This window comes from Prenolepis imparis, unplaced genomic scaffold (genome assembly GCF_030444845.1).
Source record: "Prenolepis imparis isolate NDT839.2.m4 unplaced genomic scaffold, iyPreImpa1.0 SCAF_3, whole genome shotgun sequence".
Taxonomy (NCBI): Eukaryota; Metazoa; Arthropoda; class Insecta; order Hymenoptera; family Formicidae; genus Prenolepis; species Prenolepis imparis.
Window position 1 is genome coordinate 2627506 of NW_028141161.1, and position 15791 is coordinate 2643296.

Below are 15791 nucleotides of genomic sequence, written 5' to 3' on the forward strand. Positions count from 1 at the left end.
TAATTTTAATAGCATTAAAAAATTATTATTAGCGCGAGAAAAGAATCTAGAAAAAGAACAAGAAGATAACGAAGAAGAAGATAAAACTACAATAAATGTACGTTTTAGCGCAATTCGACGCACTGCGTTTCATGAAATTGTAACGCGGGACGAGACGAAAATATGCGCACCAGTGTTGGTGAAACGTAGATTTATTAATAGCCGTTACTCGATTCCGTACGGATATTTATCATCGAAATAATTCTTTTCTTGCGTATTTTCTTCAATATTTTATATAAGTATTTTATACATTTATTAGGAAAGCAATGTAAATTTTTGTAAAAAGTATATGTATATAGTATTAGTAATAATTCTCTGCAGTTGTAACAATAAATTTAAAAATAAAATGTGATAGTCCTGTTATTTTAAATGTAATATGCTATAAAGGAAATATATTTTTATGTATCATGTTTATGTAATAATATCGATTTTATTTAAAAATTACATAAAGTAAAATTTTGTACCTTAAATTGTCTTACATTTTCATTCTCTATTCTTCCTTTACCTCGAAATAATTTTATTCTTTTCAGCAATAAAACCTTTACGTAGCGTCATTAGAATGCGAACTCGAATGCACGTGTTTTCTATTAGTCCTCTTTTTGTTACCCGAGGTGACGATAATTGGCCTAAATTGAAAGCGGACGCTAGCCGCATGTACTTTTTATATATCTTTTTGTTTTCTTTATTAGCGACGATGCCGACGCTACCCGTCAATGCGACGCCGAGTAACGACGGTCAGCCGAAATTAGTGCGTTTTTTATTTATCTTTTTTCAACGCTATACACGATCACCGGGGACCATCCGCTCTATGACGGCTTCGCTATACCGCGTTTTTCTTATCGACATTTTCTCGGCTTTTTTCAGAAACCTGTCTGCTCACCCCCTACCCTTCCAAAAAAAATCAACCAATCAGAGTGCTGGGCCACTATAGTTAGAGCCTATCATAGACGGGGTGGGGTGCCATAATCCCCACGCCTGCTACGCTATACCACGATATTTTATCGCCATTTTGTCGAGTTTTTTCAAAAATCCTGCCTACTCTCCCACTCTCTTCCCAAAAACAAAACCAACCAATCAGAGTGCTGGGCCATTATAGTTAGGCCTATCAGAGCCCTGGGCCTAATGACCCCTATTAGCGGATCGACCAATCACGAATCGAAAAGCCCTGTCTAGCCACGCCCCTCTGGCGCCAGTGGCCGAGTGGTGGGGGTTTGTTTTGACTCACTATAGTGGCCAACATACTACTTTCATCGCATTGAAAAATAGTATTAGACATTTTTTCTTAGATTTCCATTCTCTATCGAATGGTGCTGAGCATATGCGATACTTTTTTAACGCCCTGTATGTATGTATATAATGTAAATTATTTATAAATTAATCATATGTTAAAATTAATTAAGTGAAATAACTCGTATTTCTAACAATTAAGACTTTTACATGAAAAATGTTTTTTTTAAATTACATTTAATTTATAAGCAACATTTATTTTTATTTTTTAGATGAATGACTTGCAACAATTAGGAGGGAATAATGGATATGAATTTATTAGAAGAGCTTTATCCATGATATTAACAAATGAGATTGCGGATAAATATAGTTTCTTTGGCAGAAAGAAAAGCATTTTGTAACCTTAATATTTGCAAAGTTTTAATAAGTGAGTATTACATTCTAGAAAAGTTTTAAATAAAAATTTCAAACAAAAATATAATAACTATATGTGGATATTTATCTCATTTTTTTATAAATTGCATAAATTAAATAATTTTATGTTTGATTTTAATAATGATCATTTTAAATAGGTGCATCAAAAAAAGGAGGATATTGCCAAACAACCAAAGAATCGGAAAAAAATGTTCAAAGATGGTTAAGGGGATCCTATTTGAGTCTATTTTACCGGCCGAATGCGAATATTAATAATTGTAGAATATCTTTTTATTCACTACACAGATCAATAAATCCTTTTCCACGATTAAAGTATTTATAAAAACGGACCGCGTAAGTTATAATTCCATATATAAATCATGTAAAAACCAAAAAAAGTTAAATAATTACAGTTTTGTCGTCTGCTTCTTGTGTCAGCTCGTAACAATACTTATTTAATAAAAAAAGTTCTGCAGTTTGTCTGTGCATAAAATATATTATACGCGCTAGGGATAACATGAAGAAATATTAATGAACAATTAAAAGTGAGATGGCAAGTCTAATAAAAAAGTTATATATAAAAAATGTTTTCACGCATATGTATGTGTGCGAATCGAGGCTGAGGAATAAAACAGAGCAGTAGATTAGTTGCGTGATGTCGTGATAGATGGAGCTGACAAAGACAGATATGTGGGTATTTTATGTAAAATAACTAGACTTCGGATGTATTTTTAAATCTTTTTATATCAAGAAAGATGTGTACAAGAGAATGGTTTATTAAAGGATAATAATTAATTAAATGTTATAAACAAAATATAATCTGTTGTTAAGCATCATTAATATATAACTAGAAGTTAGTAACAAATTAATTGAATGAGGTTGGTAACAATAAAAGTTCCTAAAATAAGGCAGGAATCGGAACGGGAACGCCACAGTACTCCCCTCCCAGCGACGTACTACGTTGCGAATTTAACTCTTCTAGGACCAGAGTATGTTCTGAGTGTTCCGCATGAAGTTGTAGTAGCAGTAGTTTGATTCAATGTCGAACTAACAGGTGTCGAACTCGGTTTAGAACTCGTAGAGGGAGATTGTACGACAACTAAATCAGTCTCTCGTGGTAAGAAGGCTGGCTTAAGGCGTTCGGTAGTGATATTAACGTTCCTTCCTGAAACATCAACAGTGAACAAATTATCATCAATTCTTTTAAGAACACGAAACGGTCCAGAATAAGGAGGTTGCAGGGATTTCCTAAGAGTCATCGCGAACCCAAACATGAGTGCAATCATAAAGATTCTTGTGAAAGAAAGGTGTCTTCTTAGAATGATGTGCAGTAGGTCTTGATTTAATTTCTCTCATATAAATTCTGTGTTTTTCAATAAATATTTCAGGATCAGATGAAAAATCCTCTTCAATGAAAAATTCTCCAGGAATTCGAAGTATGGAACCATAAAGCATTTCTGCTGGTGAAGCGTTTAAATCTTCTTTGAAGCAGGTGCGAAGACCAAGTAAAACAGTGGGTAAAATTTCTACCCAATTTTTATTAGAGTAACACATGATGGCACTTTTTAATGTACGATGCCATCTTTCCAGGATTCCATTTGAAGCAGGATGATACGCAGAAGTTCTAACTCGCTCGCAACCTAATAAGTTGGTGAGAGCTCTGAAAAGTGCAGCTTCGAATTGAGGTCCTTGATCGGTAGTGATAGTATGTGGAGCGCCATATCTTGCAACCCAATGTGAATAAAAAGCTGTGGAAACAGTCTCTGCAGAAATCTCAATCAAAGGAATTGCTTTAGGCCACCTGGAAAATCTGTCGATCATAGTAAGACAGTATCTAAAATTTTTACAAGGAGGAAGCGGTCCAACAAGATCAAGATGAATATGTTGAAAATGATGATCCGGAACAGCAATCTTCTTGGGAAAATTCTTGGTATGTTTACTTACTTTCGCTCGTTGACAAGCAAGACAAGTTCTAGCCCATTCTTTAATATCTTTTCTTAAAGACGGCCAAATAAATTTCTGTTGTATCATCTTACAGGAAGAACGTGCACTAGGATGAGCCATTCCATGAACAACATCAAAAATTTTCCTTCGGAGTTGATGAGGAACATATGAACGAATATTTACAGTTGAACAGTCACAGAATATGGGAGTAGTTGAACCGGTGAGAATGAGTTTCTGTAATTTAAGAGAAGAATCAGTAAGAAGTAATTTCAATTCATCATCTTCCTTCTGAAATTCTGCTAACTCTTCTAGAGAAACTATAATTGGCATCAATACGGATTCAACTCTTGAAAGAGAGTCTGCAACAACATTATCTTTTCCAGAAATATGTTCTATATTTGTTGAAAATTGAGCAATAAAATCCAGATGACGAATCTGCCTGGGAGAAGCTTTATCTAACTTCTGTTGGAAGGCATAAATTAAAGACTTGTGATCAGTCCGAATAATAATTTGTCGTCCTTCCAACAAATATCTGAAATGTTTGATGGCTAGATAAATTCCAAGAAGTTCTCTATCATAAGTACTGTAGTTTTTTTGAGTACTATCTAGTTTTTTGGAAAAGAAGGCAATTGGTTTATTTATTCCATCTACTATTTGTTCCAGAGAGGCTCCGACAGCGAAGTCAGAAGCATCGCAAGAAAGGATAAGAGGCACAGTAGGAGCAGGATGGGATAAGGTTGTGACTTTCAAAAGTTCTTCCTTACATTTATCAAATGCTTCTTCAGATTCAGCAGTCCAGATAATTGATCTTTTGTCTCTCTTCTTACTATCTTTGAGATAATCTGTAAGTTTTGCTTGATAAGCTGCTGCATTTTTTAAACATCTCCGATAAAAGTTAATAATCCCTATGAATCTTCTCAATTCATGTACTGGTTTAGGCTTTTTATAATCAATTATTGCCTTAACTTTTTCAGATGTTGGTTTAATTCCTAGCTTGGAGACTAAATAACCAAGGAAAGGAATTTCATCTTTTCCAAAAAGACATTTGGATAAAGGGCATAGCAGGATAAGCATGTATATGCTGCCCCCGCTAGGATCTGGTTGAAATTTTTACAATAAGTTGACATTGATGTGAGATTAAATTTCCCAAAAGATTATATCTGAAAAAAAATTTTTATGGGGGTAAGAAGAAAAATGGAAAAAATTTTTTTTCTCGTAAACGGCTGAACCGATTTTAATGAATAAAATATATGTTATGGGTTTCAATGCTATAATGTTATTAAAAAATTACGGAATTTTTTTTTCACAAAATACGGGTAAAAAAAAATTTTCAAAATATTTTTGAATTTTTTTTATGGGATGCACTCGAGGCACTATCACCATTTTTTCCCTAAAAAATCTTTAAATACTCTAGAATAACGTGTTCGAGTTTCATAACGATCGGAAGAGTAGTACTTACTTAGTTTTAAAAAATGAAGATTATGAGTGCGTCGCGTGCAGCGTATGGCGCGCTGTACAGTGTCTCGCTCTGTATGCAACAGCATCTTATAATTCATTGTGTAACTAGGAATACTTGAATAACTAGCTTTTTTTTAAAAGACTTATAATTCAAAGTAGTGAGTTCGGTATAGTGACAATAATTGTGAATTGTTTGCAGAATCGCATAATGCTCAATGATTGCCCAAGTCATTTATTCTAAATATGATGTCATAATTTACGAACTGAAAACGTACAAATTGAAAAAAAATCAATGCAATTTTCTATTCAAACGCCTACGATCAGCTTACACCTCTCATGAATCAAAGTGCTTATTGTCTGCAAGATCTCTTCAATCCTCATCGCTGTCTTCTTCGATTACAGGAATAATATTATCCTCCTGAAACATTTTACTGAGAATTTCAGCTGGTTTCAAAACTTTGGACAAATATCTCGCATGAGATAAATAGTAAACTATTGTAGCAATATGTGAACAACAGCCAATAGTTCTTCTTCCGTTGGCGCAGTCACATGTATACTGCAATAGACCTGAAATACCGACACTATTGGGCTTATATTTCACGAAACACCGATACATTTTTCGCGACATATGACGCGATTGAACTTGCAGTTTTAGAACATTCGTTTGATTTTTAACGAATTGCAGGTTAACTTTACCATCCTTATCAACCATTTCAGCTAAGTAAGATATCGCCTGCGATAGTTGATAAGAGCCAGTGAACAGAATTTTCAGATCTTTTGCGGTCATTTCAGGGAAATCTAAGAGGTCATCTGATGAGATACTTTGGAACATCACTTTTTTACGTAACCAGCCTTTTTCCTCTACTTCATCAGCTAAAGAATTTTCAATGTATCTCCGGGCTTTCATCCTTTCCAAAATCTCATCTGAAAACTCTGTGTCAGATTTTAACCTTTTTCCGAATAGATTGTTTAAAAACGATGCAATTCGAAAATAGCTTCCAACATTTGTGAGCGTTTTGTTGTCCAATTTATGGTCAAGCATTCGGTATTTTTGTTTCAATATTCCGTGACCAGCTTCTACTGCCCACCGAATTTTTGTTACATAACGAGACTCGTTCGATTCATTTGTGGTCAATTGCTTTCGTTTCCCTTTCAATGCAAGCATCAACACTTTGATTTTCTTATGTTCTAACTCAGCTTTGACGTCTCGAAAGCCGCGATCAAGAACTGCATAGTCATCCTCTTTCAACAATTTGCACAAGTTGTTTGGACCTTGTAGGAGAGTTTTTAGAATCTCTGCATCATTTACATTAGCAGGATATGGTCCCAGCATATCAACCACGTAACCATCAGTTGTGCAAATCGTGAAAGGTTTGCAAAGTGGGACTTTCTTTTGCCCAGAAAATGATTTTCTTTGAAACTCATTCGTACTTTTTTGATGATGAGCATACGTCCCATCGCAGATCAACATTAGATTTTCGTGACTAGCAAATAAACTCTTGGCAATTTCAGTCGTATGATTCTGAATAAGATCGTTTCTGTTAGAAGAATTTAATCCAAAATGAAAGGGTAAGATGTCTTTCTCAAATGATTTGATTATTGCTGATGAATATTCTGAGATAAGTTGTTCATTTTCCAGTTGTAAAATAGAAGCAAGAATTTTATTCGAATTGCCAGTGCGAAGTTTAAAAAGAAATACTACGAGTGCTTGAGTTACAGTACGTGTCTGTCTGTTTCGCATTGAAGTCATCATGTCTTTCAAAAGTATGATATTTTCCCAGTTTAATCCTGTGAAAACAAGAAGTTGCTTTTCGGAAAGAGTATAATCTCCAAGCTTATCATAGAGGGTGGAATCACATTTGATTGCGAGACTTTCCATCATTTTCGATAATTCCGAAGGACTTATACTTGACGAATTAGAGTACACCTTTAAAAGACCAAGATCTTCGTCGTAAAATCGATTCTTAAGTGAGTTCGGCAGCATCAATTACCTGCTGGTATGTGTATTGTCATCTTAATATAAAATTGCATTCGAGCTTCTTCTGGAATAACTGTGAGATTCGTTGTGGCAGAACAAAGACAACAGTATTTATGAGTTGAAACAGTTCTTTTAATTAGAACTTCAATTCTCTCAATATTTTATTCTTCCACTTTAGATTCGAGTCGAATAATGATTGTTGGATCATCAGTTGATTGTGATTCATCGATCTCGTTCTCAGAAATCGAGCAATCAACATCAAGCTTCTCCTTTTTATATTGAAAAACTCGACATTTTGAACACAAGATATCATTAACAACAATTGTTCGTTGAAGTTTGTTGGAAAAATTCATTGCTTCATCTTCAGTTTTAATTTTTTCTTCTGGCCACGTACTTTAAATAAAAACTTATCACATCCAACACATTTAGGATTGTTATTTGTCACAGACATTTCTTGCTATGACAAGTCAAATCAAATATGGCAAAGATCCAAAGCAAGTATTTTTAGATGGAAAAATGCACATAAGGAAAAACACAAGGTACAACAAGAAGAACTCAAAAGAACTCAATACGCCAACAATGGGAACACTTACTGAACAGCAAAAGAAACAAATGAAGATCGCAGGAATAATTGACGTGAAAAAAATGAATGCTACAGTGCTACATATACCTGTTATACACTAAGCGTCATGAATGCCTTCTCACTTGAATTTATCTGAATTTGCATGCGTATATCTGTTGCGCGCAAATTCAGGTGGAAAGGCATTCATGACGTTTAGTGTATAGCGCGCCATACGCCGCACGCGACGCACTCAAGATCTTCATTTTTTAAAACTATGTACTACTCTTCCGATCGTTATGAAACTCGAACACGTTATTCTAGAGTATTTAAAGATTTTTTAGGGAAAAAATGGTGATAGTGCCTCAAGTGCATCCCATAAAAAAAATTCAAAAATATTTTGAAAATTTTTTTTTACCCGTATTTTGTGAAAAAAAAATTCCGTAATTTTTTAATAACATTATAGCATTGAAACCCATAACATATATTTTATTCATTAAAATCGGTTCAGCCGTTTACGAGAAAAAAAATTTTTTCCATTTTTCTTCTTACCCCCATAACTCCCATAAAAATTTTTTTTCAGATATAATCTTTTGGGAAATTTAATCTCACATCAATGTCAACTTATTGTAAAAATTTCAACCAGATCCTAGCGGGGGCAGCATATACATGCTTATCCTGCTATGCCCTTTATTGTCATACCAAATTGCTTGAGTCTTGAGAAAATAATATGAAGATGTTGAGCATGTTCCTCCTCATCAACAGAAGCTATAAGGATGTCATCTAAATAGCAGAAACAAAAATCAAGACCAGACAAGATTATATTCATGAGACGCTGGAAAGTCTGAGCAGCATTACGTAATCCAAAAGGCATTACAAGAAATTCAAAAAGATCAAACGGAGTAGAAACAGCTGTTTTAGGTATGTCTTCTTTAGCTACTGAAACTTGATAATAAGCTTTAACAAGATCTATTTTAGAAAATGTTTTTTCCATGTAGAGAAACAGTAAAATCTTGGATATGAGGAAGCGGATATCTGTCAGGAATCGTTGCCGCATTTAAAGCACGATAATCTCCGCAAAGCCGTCATGTGTTTAGTTCACTCTTGGGAACCATATGAAGCGGGGCTGCCCAAGTACTGCTAGAAGGTCTGCAAATTCCTTGCTCTACCATGAAAAGAAATTCATCCTTCGCACACTTCAATTTCTCGGGTGACAATCTGCGAGGAGTAGAAGCAACTGGTGGTCCTTTAGTGACGATATAATGTTCGACTTGATGGATCTTCGTCGTGGAAATCGGAGCAAAACGTGTCAGCTCAGGAAATTCAGCTAGGATCTTATTAAAAGGTGAGGCAGGAGAAGTTGTACAAACAGACAAATGATCGACTTTAGATAGTTTTCCTCTAAATGTTAGTCCGATAACACTATCTAAAAGTCATTATTTTTTATATCTACTAAAATAGCATAGTGACTTAAAAAATCTGCACCTAAAATAGGTCTTTGTATGTCTGCTACACAGAATTTCCATTTATGGCTCCTCCGCAAACCTAGATTGAAAATTAATGTTTTTGATCCATAGGTATCGATCTTGGTTCCATTGGCTGCAAAAAGTTTGAGAGAAGAAACTTGAGTTTTCTGTACAAACTTTTTGGGAAGAAGTGAAACATCTGCTCCCGTATCAACTAAAAAATTTATACCAGAGGACTTATCTGAGACAATGAGACGATTATGAGGTAAACCGTTGTTATCCGTCTTAAAATCCAACGGTGCAACTAGTTTTCCTTTTCCGCAATGGATTTGGACATATCGCAAGGAATAGTGCATTTATACGCTTTGGTACCGAATTTTTTATGGTAAAAACAAATATTTTTGGTCTCTTTATTATCTTTACTATCATTTTTATTTCTAGAAGATGATCTAAATCTTTTTCCTTTGTATCTGAATTTAGATCTGCTACGAGGACGCCGAACTTCTAGAGCAGCAATTCGTTTTTCAAGAACCGCAAGACTAGAGATTTTGACAGCTTTTTTATCTTTGGAAGAAGCAATTGTCGCAACTTGAAGGCAATTATCGCGTTCCAAAATTTTATCAGCTAATTCTGCCAGTTTAATCAAAGGACTTTCTTCGACAACAGCCAGAGTGGCTTGAACTTGATAAGGTAATCTTTGCAACCAAATTGAATGTAAAATATTGTCAGAAATAGCACCGCCAGCTAATTGCTTAATCTCTCTTAGTAAATCTGATGGCTTTTTACCACTTAATTCAACTCCAGCTAATAATTGGCGTAATCGTTTTTCTTCCGAATCAGTAAATCGATTAATCAACAAGTTTTTAACATGAAAATATTTATCTTTTTCAGGAGGGCTTTCTATAATCTCAGAAACTGCAACTAAGGCTTGTTCGTCAAGATGTCTAATCACCGAGTTGTATTTAATATCATCGGAACGAATCCTATATAGAGAAAATTCACTCTCTAATTGAGCGAACCATAACTTAGGTTGCTTATGCCAAAAATTCGGCAACTTGAGAAGACGGAATTCGTTGGAATGGATCTCGTGTGATTGACCTTGTAAGTGCTGATTATCACCAGTAAAACAGAGAGACTGAGACGCAGTAGCCTGATGCTGTCGAATATCCATATCCTCTTCATTAATTGGAACTGTTGCCGTTGCAGGAGTCGCAATCGGAGATCGATCCAAGGGCATCTTGAAATTCTCCTGAAGTACACGAAGTCCAGAAACTTGGAATCCTTGAAACTCGACGACTCGAAGATCTAGTCGGTTCGAAGCTCACAAGGAGAAACCGCACAAGGATCACAGCAGAAAAACTGGGAAAACTCGAAGTTCTCGTAGATCACTGATTTTAAATATGCCGTATAATCCAAAATAACGGGGTCACCAGTTGTGGGTATTTTATGTAAAATAACTAGACTTCGGATGTATTTTTAAATCTTTTTATATCAAGAAAGATGTGTACAAGAGAATGATTTATTAAAGGATAATAATTGAATAAATGTTATAAACAAAATATAATCTGTTGTTAAGCATCATTAATATATAACTAGAAGTTAGTAACAAATTAATTGAATGAGGTTGGTAACAATAAAAGTTCCTAAAATAAGGCAGGAATCGGAACAGGAACGCCACAGATACAACAGTATATCCTTGTCTATATTTTATGTGCGTGTAGAATAATACACATACATGAAACAGACATATATATATATACTAATATTATTGCAATTTCTCATGTATGTTCTCTCGATCGTACGCTCATTCTATCATATCGCACATCTCTATAAATATCTTTTATTTTGATATAAATAAAAAATTATGAAGCAAATAAAAAATGCAATTGCAAGAGATAATAAAACTTATGATAAAATAATTACTTTTTTTATATTCCTTCATATTTCATCGCAAAGAGGCGTGGAAAAACTCAGAAGAAATAACTATACTAGAGGGAGAATGGATATTGGGCGAGCTATCAATTTACATTTATCGATATACATTATTTTATTGTACTGTAAAAGTTTATTACTTAGAGTACTTATACACATACAACATAGAGCATACACAGTCTGCGAAATAATACAGTATTACTTTTTTTTTCAAAGACCTTCATATAAAGCCCGAGAGAATAAGCTCGAATCTAATGTGCCAATGTCCATGATGCTAGAAATCGGTCCCAGTTCTCGGACCGAGAAATTTGTAGCCAATAAAACTGCCGCTTTTCCGTAAAAGCTGCAACTTGACTACAAACTTCTCCGTCCGAGAACTCGGATCGATTTCTAGCATCGTGGACATTCAGGGTGTCCAGCAGACTAAGTGAAAAAAATCCCCTGACTTTTTTAGGTTTTCCAAGACCAGAGAAATTAATTTTTCCCTGACTTTTTAGTATTATTTTTTTTCAAAATGCATAATTTGCGTATATCTGTATGGCAAGTCAAATGTTAAATTACGAAATTATTGAGATATTTTTGTTAGTAAACAAATAAAATTTTGAAAAAAAACCAAAAATTTCAAGCAAACCATCTGCATTATGAACGATAATCGAAATGAACATGTCACTACAAACTATTTATAAGACGCATATCAATTAACAATTGCTTAACTCAATTTTTTTCAACATATTAACTAATATGTAAACTTAATACTTTATTTATATATTTTACTACAATATTATTGGAGTATACAGGCTATTGCGACGTAAGATTTGTAGTGAGTATCATAGTATCAAGTACTAACAGCTAAATTCTCTCTCTCTCTCTCTCTCTCTCTCTCTCTCTCTCTCTCCCTCGCTCTCTTCTCCCTCTCCCCACCTCTCTCCCCACCTCTCTCCCCTCTCTCGCTCTCTCTAGTCAAATAATCACTTTACATTTATCTTTAAAAAAATTTCAAATTATTATTGAGAAAAAATGTGGAATAAAATTAAAAAATCCAAATAAATCGTAAAATTTCTTGACTTTTCCCTGACATTTCCAGATTTATAAAATCTGCTGACAATTCGCGGTTTTCCAGATTTCCCTGACCGCTAGACATCCTGACATTGTACACTTAGACGTGGAGAAGCTCAGTTATTCTGAGAATTGTAGTTTTTTGTTTTCTTTAGTTTATTATCTCGACATGTACAGAGTTCATCTTTCACCTTATACATTAGTATTATAATATATGATTACTATGGAACAACGCCGCTCCATATTCCTCGGAAGCCTCGACGCATATAGACTTGCTAGAAATCAGAATAAATATGATTTAGTAACAAGCTATTATTTATAGATTTGTGTGTGTGTGTGTGTGTGTGTGTGATTGGACGAATGAATGGGTGGGTAAATCTGTGTGTGTGTCTGTGTGTGCGCGTGCGTGCACGTAAGTGCGTTTATATGTATGTACGTGTGCATGTATAGATTTTTTTACCTTTTATTTAATAGCGAGGAATATAAGTTGCGGAATGTATAAATCCACTTGCAGGCGGTGCGGGGAGGTACGCATTTGCAGGCGGTGCGGAGACGTACGCACTTGCAGGCGGTGCGGGGAGGTACGCATTTGCAGGCGGTGCGGAGACGTACGCACTTGCTGGCGGTGCGGGGATGTACGCACTTGCAGGCGGTGCAGGGGCGTACGCATTTGCAGGCAGTGCGAGGACGTACGCACTTGCAGGCGGTGCGGAGACGTATCCACTTGCAGACGATGCGGGGACGTACGCATTTGCAGGCGGTGCGGAGACGTACGCACTTGCGGGCGGTGCGGGGATGTAAATAGGGGGAACGACGTAAAAATGTTTCCTATTTTTACGCCGTTCCCTATTTACCGCCCGCCTAACTGCTTCATTTATGCGCTGAAAAAACATAAGTAAAAATTATTTTTTTAATTATTTTTTTTCTCTGTACACTTTTTTCCGCCATGTATAAAAAACTTACTTTTTTCATTCTTGTCCTGTGGTCCTGTGGTCCTGTGATCCTGGACCAACGGCTGCGACGACGACGATGCCAACGGCGACGTCGCTACCGTCCTCGTCGCCCTTGCTGCCATTGTCGCCGTCGTCGTTGTTGCCGCCATCGTCGCCGCTGCCATCGGCTTACTGCCCTCGCTTCGTGCTACAAAAATGCATTTTATTAAATATTTCTCTTACAATATTCTCTTTCTTAGGTTATGAGCACATGCGAGTTGAGACATTTAGGTAAGTGTAAGTTGTACAGATAACGCTGCATAAATTACAATATGTATAATTTCTCGTTTTTTTCGTTCTCATCCTCTTTCTTAGGTTATGAGCACATGCTTGTGACGCAACAATTTACGTAAGTCATAGACGTAACGCACAATTTTTGGCGTGTAATAAAAACGTGCTACAATCGAAAGTAACGATTGTAGCACATTTCTACGACATATGACAAATCTTCTGCGTTACATCTACGATTTTCGTAAACTGTTGTGTCCCAAGCATGTGCTCATAACCTAAGAAAGAGGATGAGAATGAGAAAATGAGAGATTATATACATATCATTATAATTTATGCAGCGTAATCTGCATACGACTTACACTTACCTAAAAGTCTCAACTCGTTATTTTTAAATAATTTATATAAAATAAAATACTTACGTCGCGGCATCGTTGTATGAAGAACACAAGTACGATCGACGACAACCACAGAACATACGACAACTGACGATGCCAGTGCCAGTAACGAGACGCTGGCAACAGATACAGCGTTGCCAGTTTCGAGACGCTGGCAACAGGCAATTACGTGTGGAGTAAAGGTGCCTTTTCATGCTGACGCTCGACGCTCATTTTTAGCGGCATAAGACGTCACGTGACCAAAATGGACGAATTGGTATCTTTATTTTTGGTCACGTGACGTCTTTTGACGCTAAAAATGAGCGTCGAGCGTCAGCATGAAAAGGCACCTTTACGCAGCTATCGAAAATTGTATATAGCTCGGCGTCTCAGTACAGAAGAGGACAGATATATTTTGTTTTCTGTCTTCTTCATACCAAGCCGGCAATGAAGACGAGAGGCACAACTATTCACGTGCGTGTGACGTGTAACAGTGTAAATGTTTTTTACAGCCTTTATAATATATATATAAAATATAATATATATATATATATATATATATATATAATATAACATAAAAGAAAATGTAAATATAATTTTTGCAAATTGAATACCGAATTTATTTATGATTTGTACATATTTATGACTGTAATTATTTTCTATTGTACGATGACATATATAGGGTATAAACATTTTTAAAATTATTTTAATTTTACCATGTATATGTCATCTTACTATAGAAAATAATTACATTTTATAAAGTCATAAACATGTACATTTTTTATAAATTATAAATAAATTTGGTATTCAATTTGTCAATAAATTATTTTACATTTTCATTTTAAAAAAATTGCAAAAGTGTGGTCTGCGCATATCAGCGCAGACACGACACGTATTCAGATGCGGGCAGTACGGAGACGTATTTTTATCCACTTGCAAACGGTGCGGGGACGTACGCACTTGCAGGCGGTGCGGTACTCGGATTTGAACTCGAGTCATATGCGGTTCATACAAGCCACCACTTAGGTTGCGTGGCTACTAATTGTACCGAGATTTATTGTATAAATACTATTATTTTTACATTTACACAACAATTCCGAAATATCGTGACTTTTTTTCAATAGTTCAACCTTTGTGTCACTTTATCTATATACGTACCACGCGATAGCTGTAGTACATACGTATCACGTAGTACGCCGAGCTATACTCTATGCGAAATAATTTGCTGCTGCCAGCGTATCCATTCTGGCATCACTGCGTGCAATGACATATATATATATATATATATATATATATATATATTTGCGCGGGATTACCATTGTCCCGCGGTACTACGTACATGTAAGCAGTGCGACTCGACCGTTACAATGTGTAATAACGTGTCGAATACTCTGATATATACAGTGATATTTTCAGTGATATTTTTATATTTATTATATAGTGTATAATGGGAGCAAACCGAAATAGACGCTTGCCTCTCTCTGCTCGCAGATTGTGTAGAAAGGGAGCATGCTTTAAAAGGTTAGTAATGTCATAATATCATAATTGATTCAAAATTACTGTTACACACAGCACAAATACACAACATTATATATCTGTTTATTATGCACATAAATGTATATAACAAATAGATGGATAAAGAGAAAAATGAAGAAAAAGAGATAAGAGAAGAGAAAGAAATATAGAAAGAGACCGAGCATTTTTATAGACATTGATAAGCAATATGTTATTATGGCTGTGTATTCTCTGTATTCTCATGCCGCGATGTAGGAGAAAATCATCTCCGAGACGATTCACACGTCGTCCCGGAGATGATTTTTCTAACACAACAAATGACATGACATCGCGGCATGAAAAACGAGAATACAGGGTCGTAACAATATATACATACATACATACATATATATATTGCTTTATAATATCTTTATAATATAAAGAGGCTAGAGACCTCATATTCACTATCTTTCTCTTTTTTCTCTTCTTTTCTTCAGCTTTCTGTATCTGTTCATTTATTCATTATGTACACTGACGGGCAGGAATGGTGTCCGGAGATAGATGTGTGAATGCATGTATGACAACCGAAAGTCATACGCACACATTATTTATTAATAATAACATTTT

General features: G+C 35.3%; 1 pseudogene; it reads left to right on the forward strand.

Moving 5' to 3' along the window:
* The window catches only part of LOC145934236 (uncharacterized), a 58392-nt pseudogene extending 53759 nt beyond the window's left edge, over window positions 1–4633 (forward strand).
* The last annotated feature ends 11158 nt before the right edge of the window (window positions 4634–15791 follow it).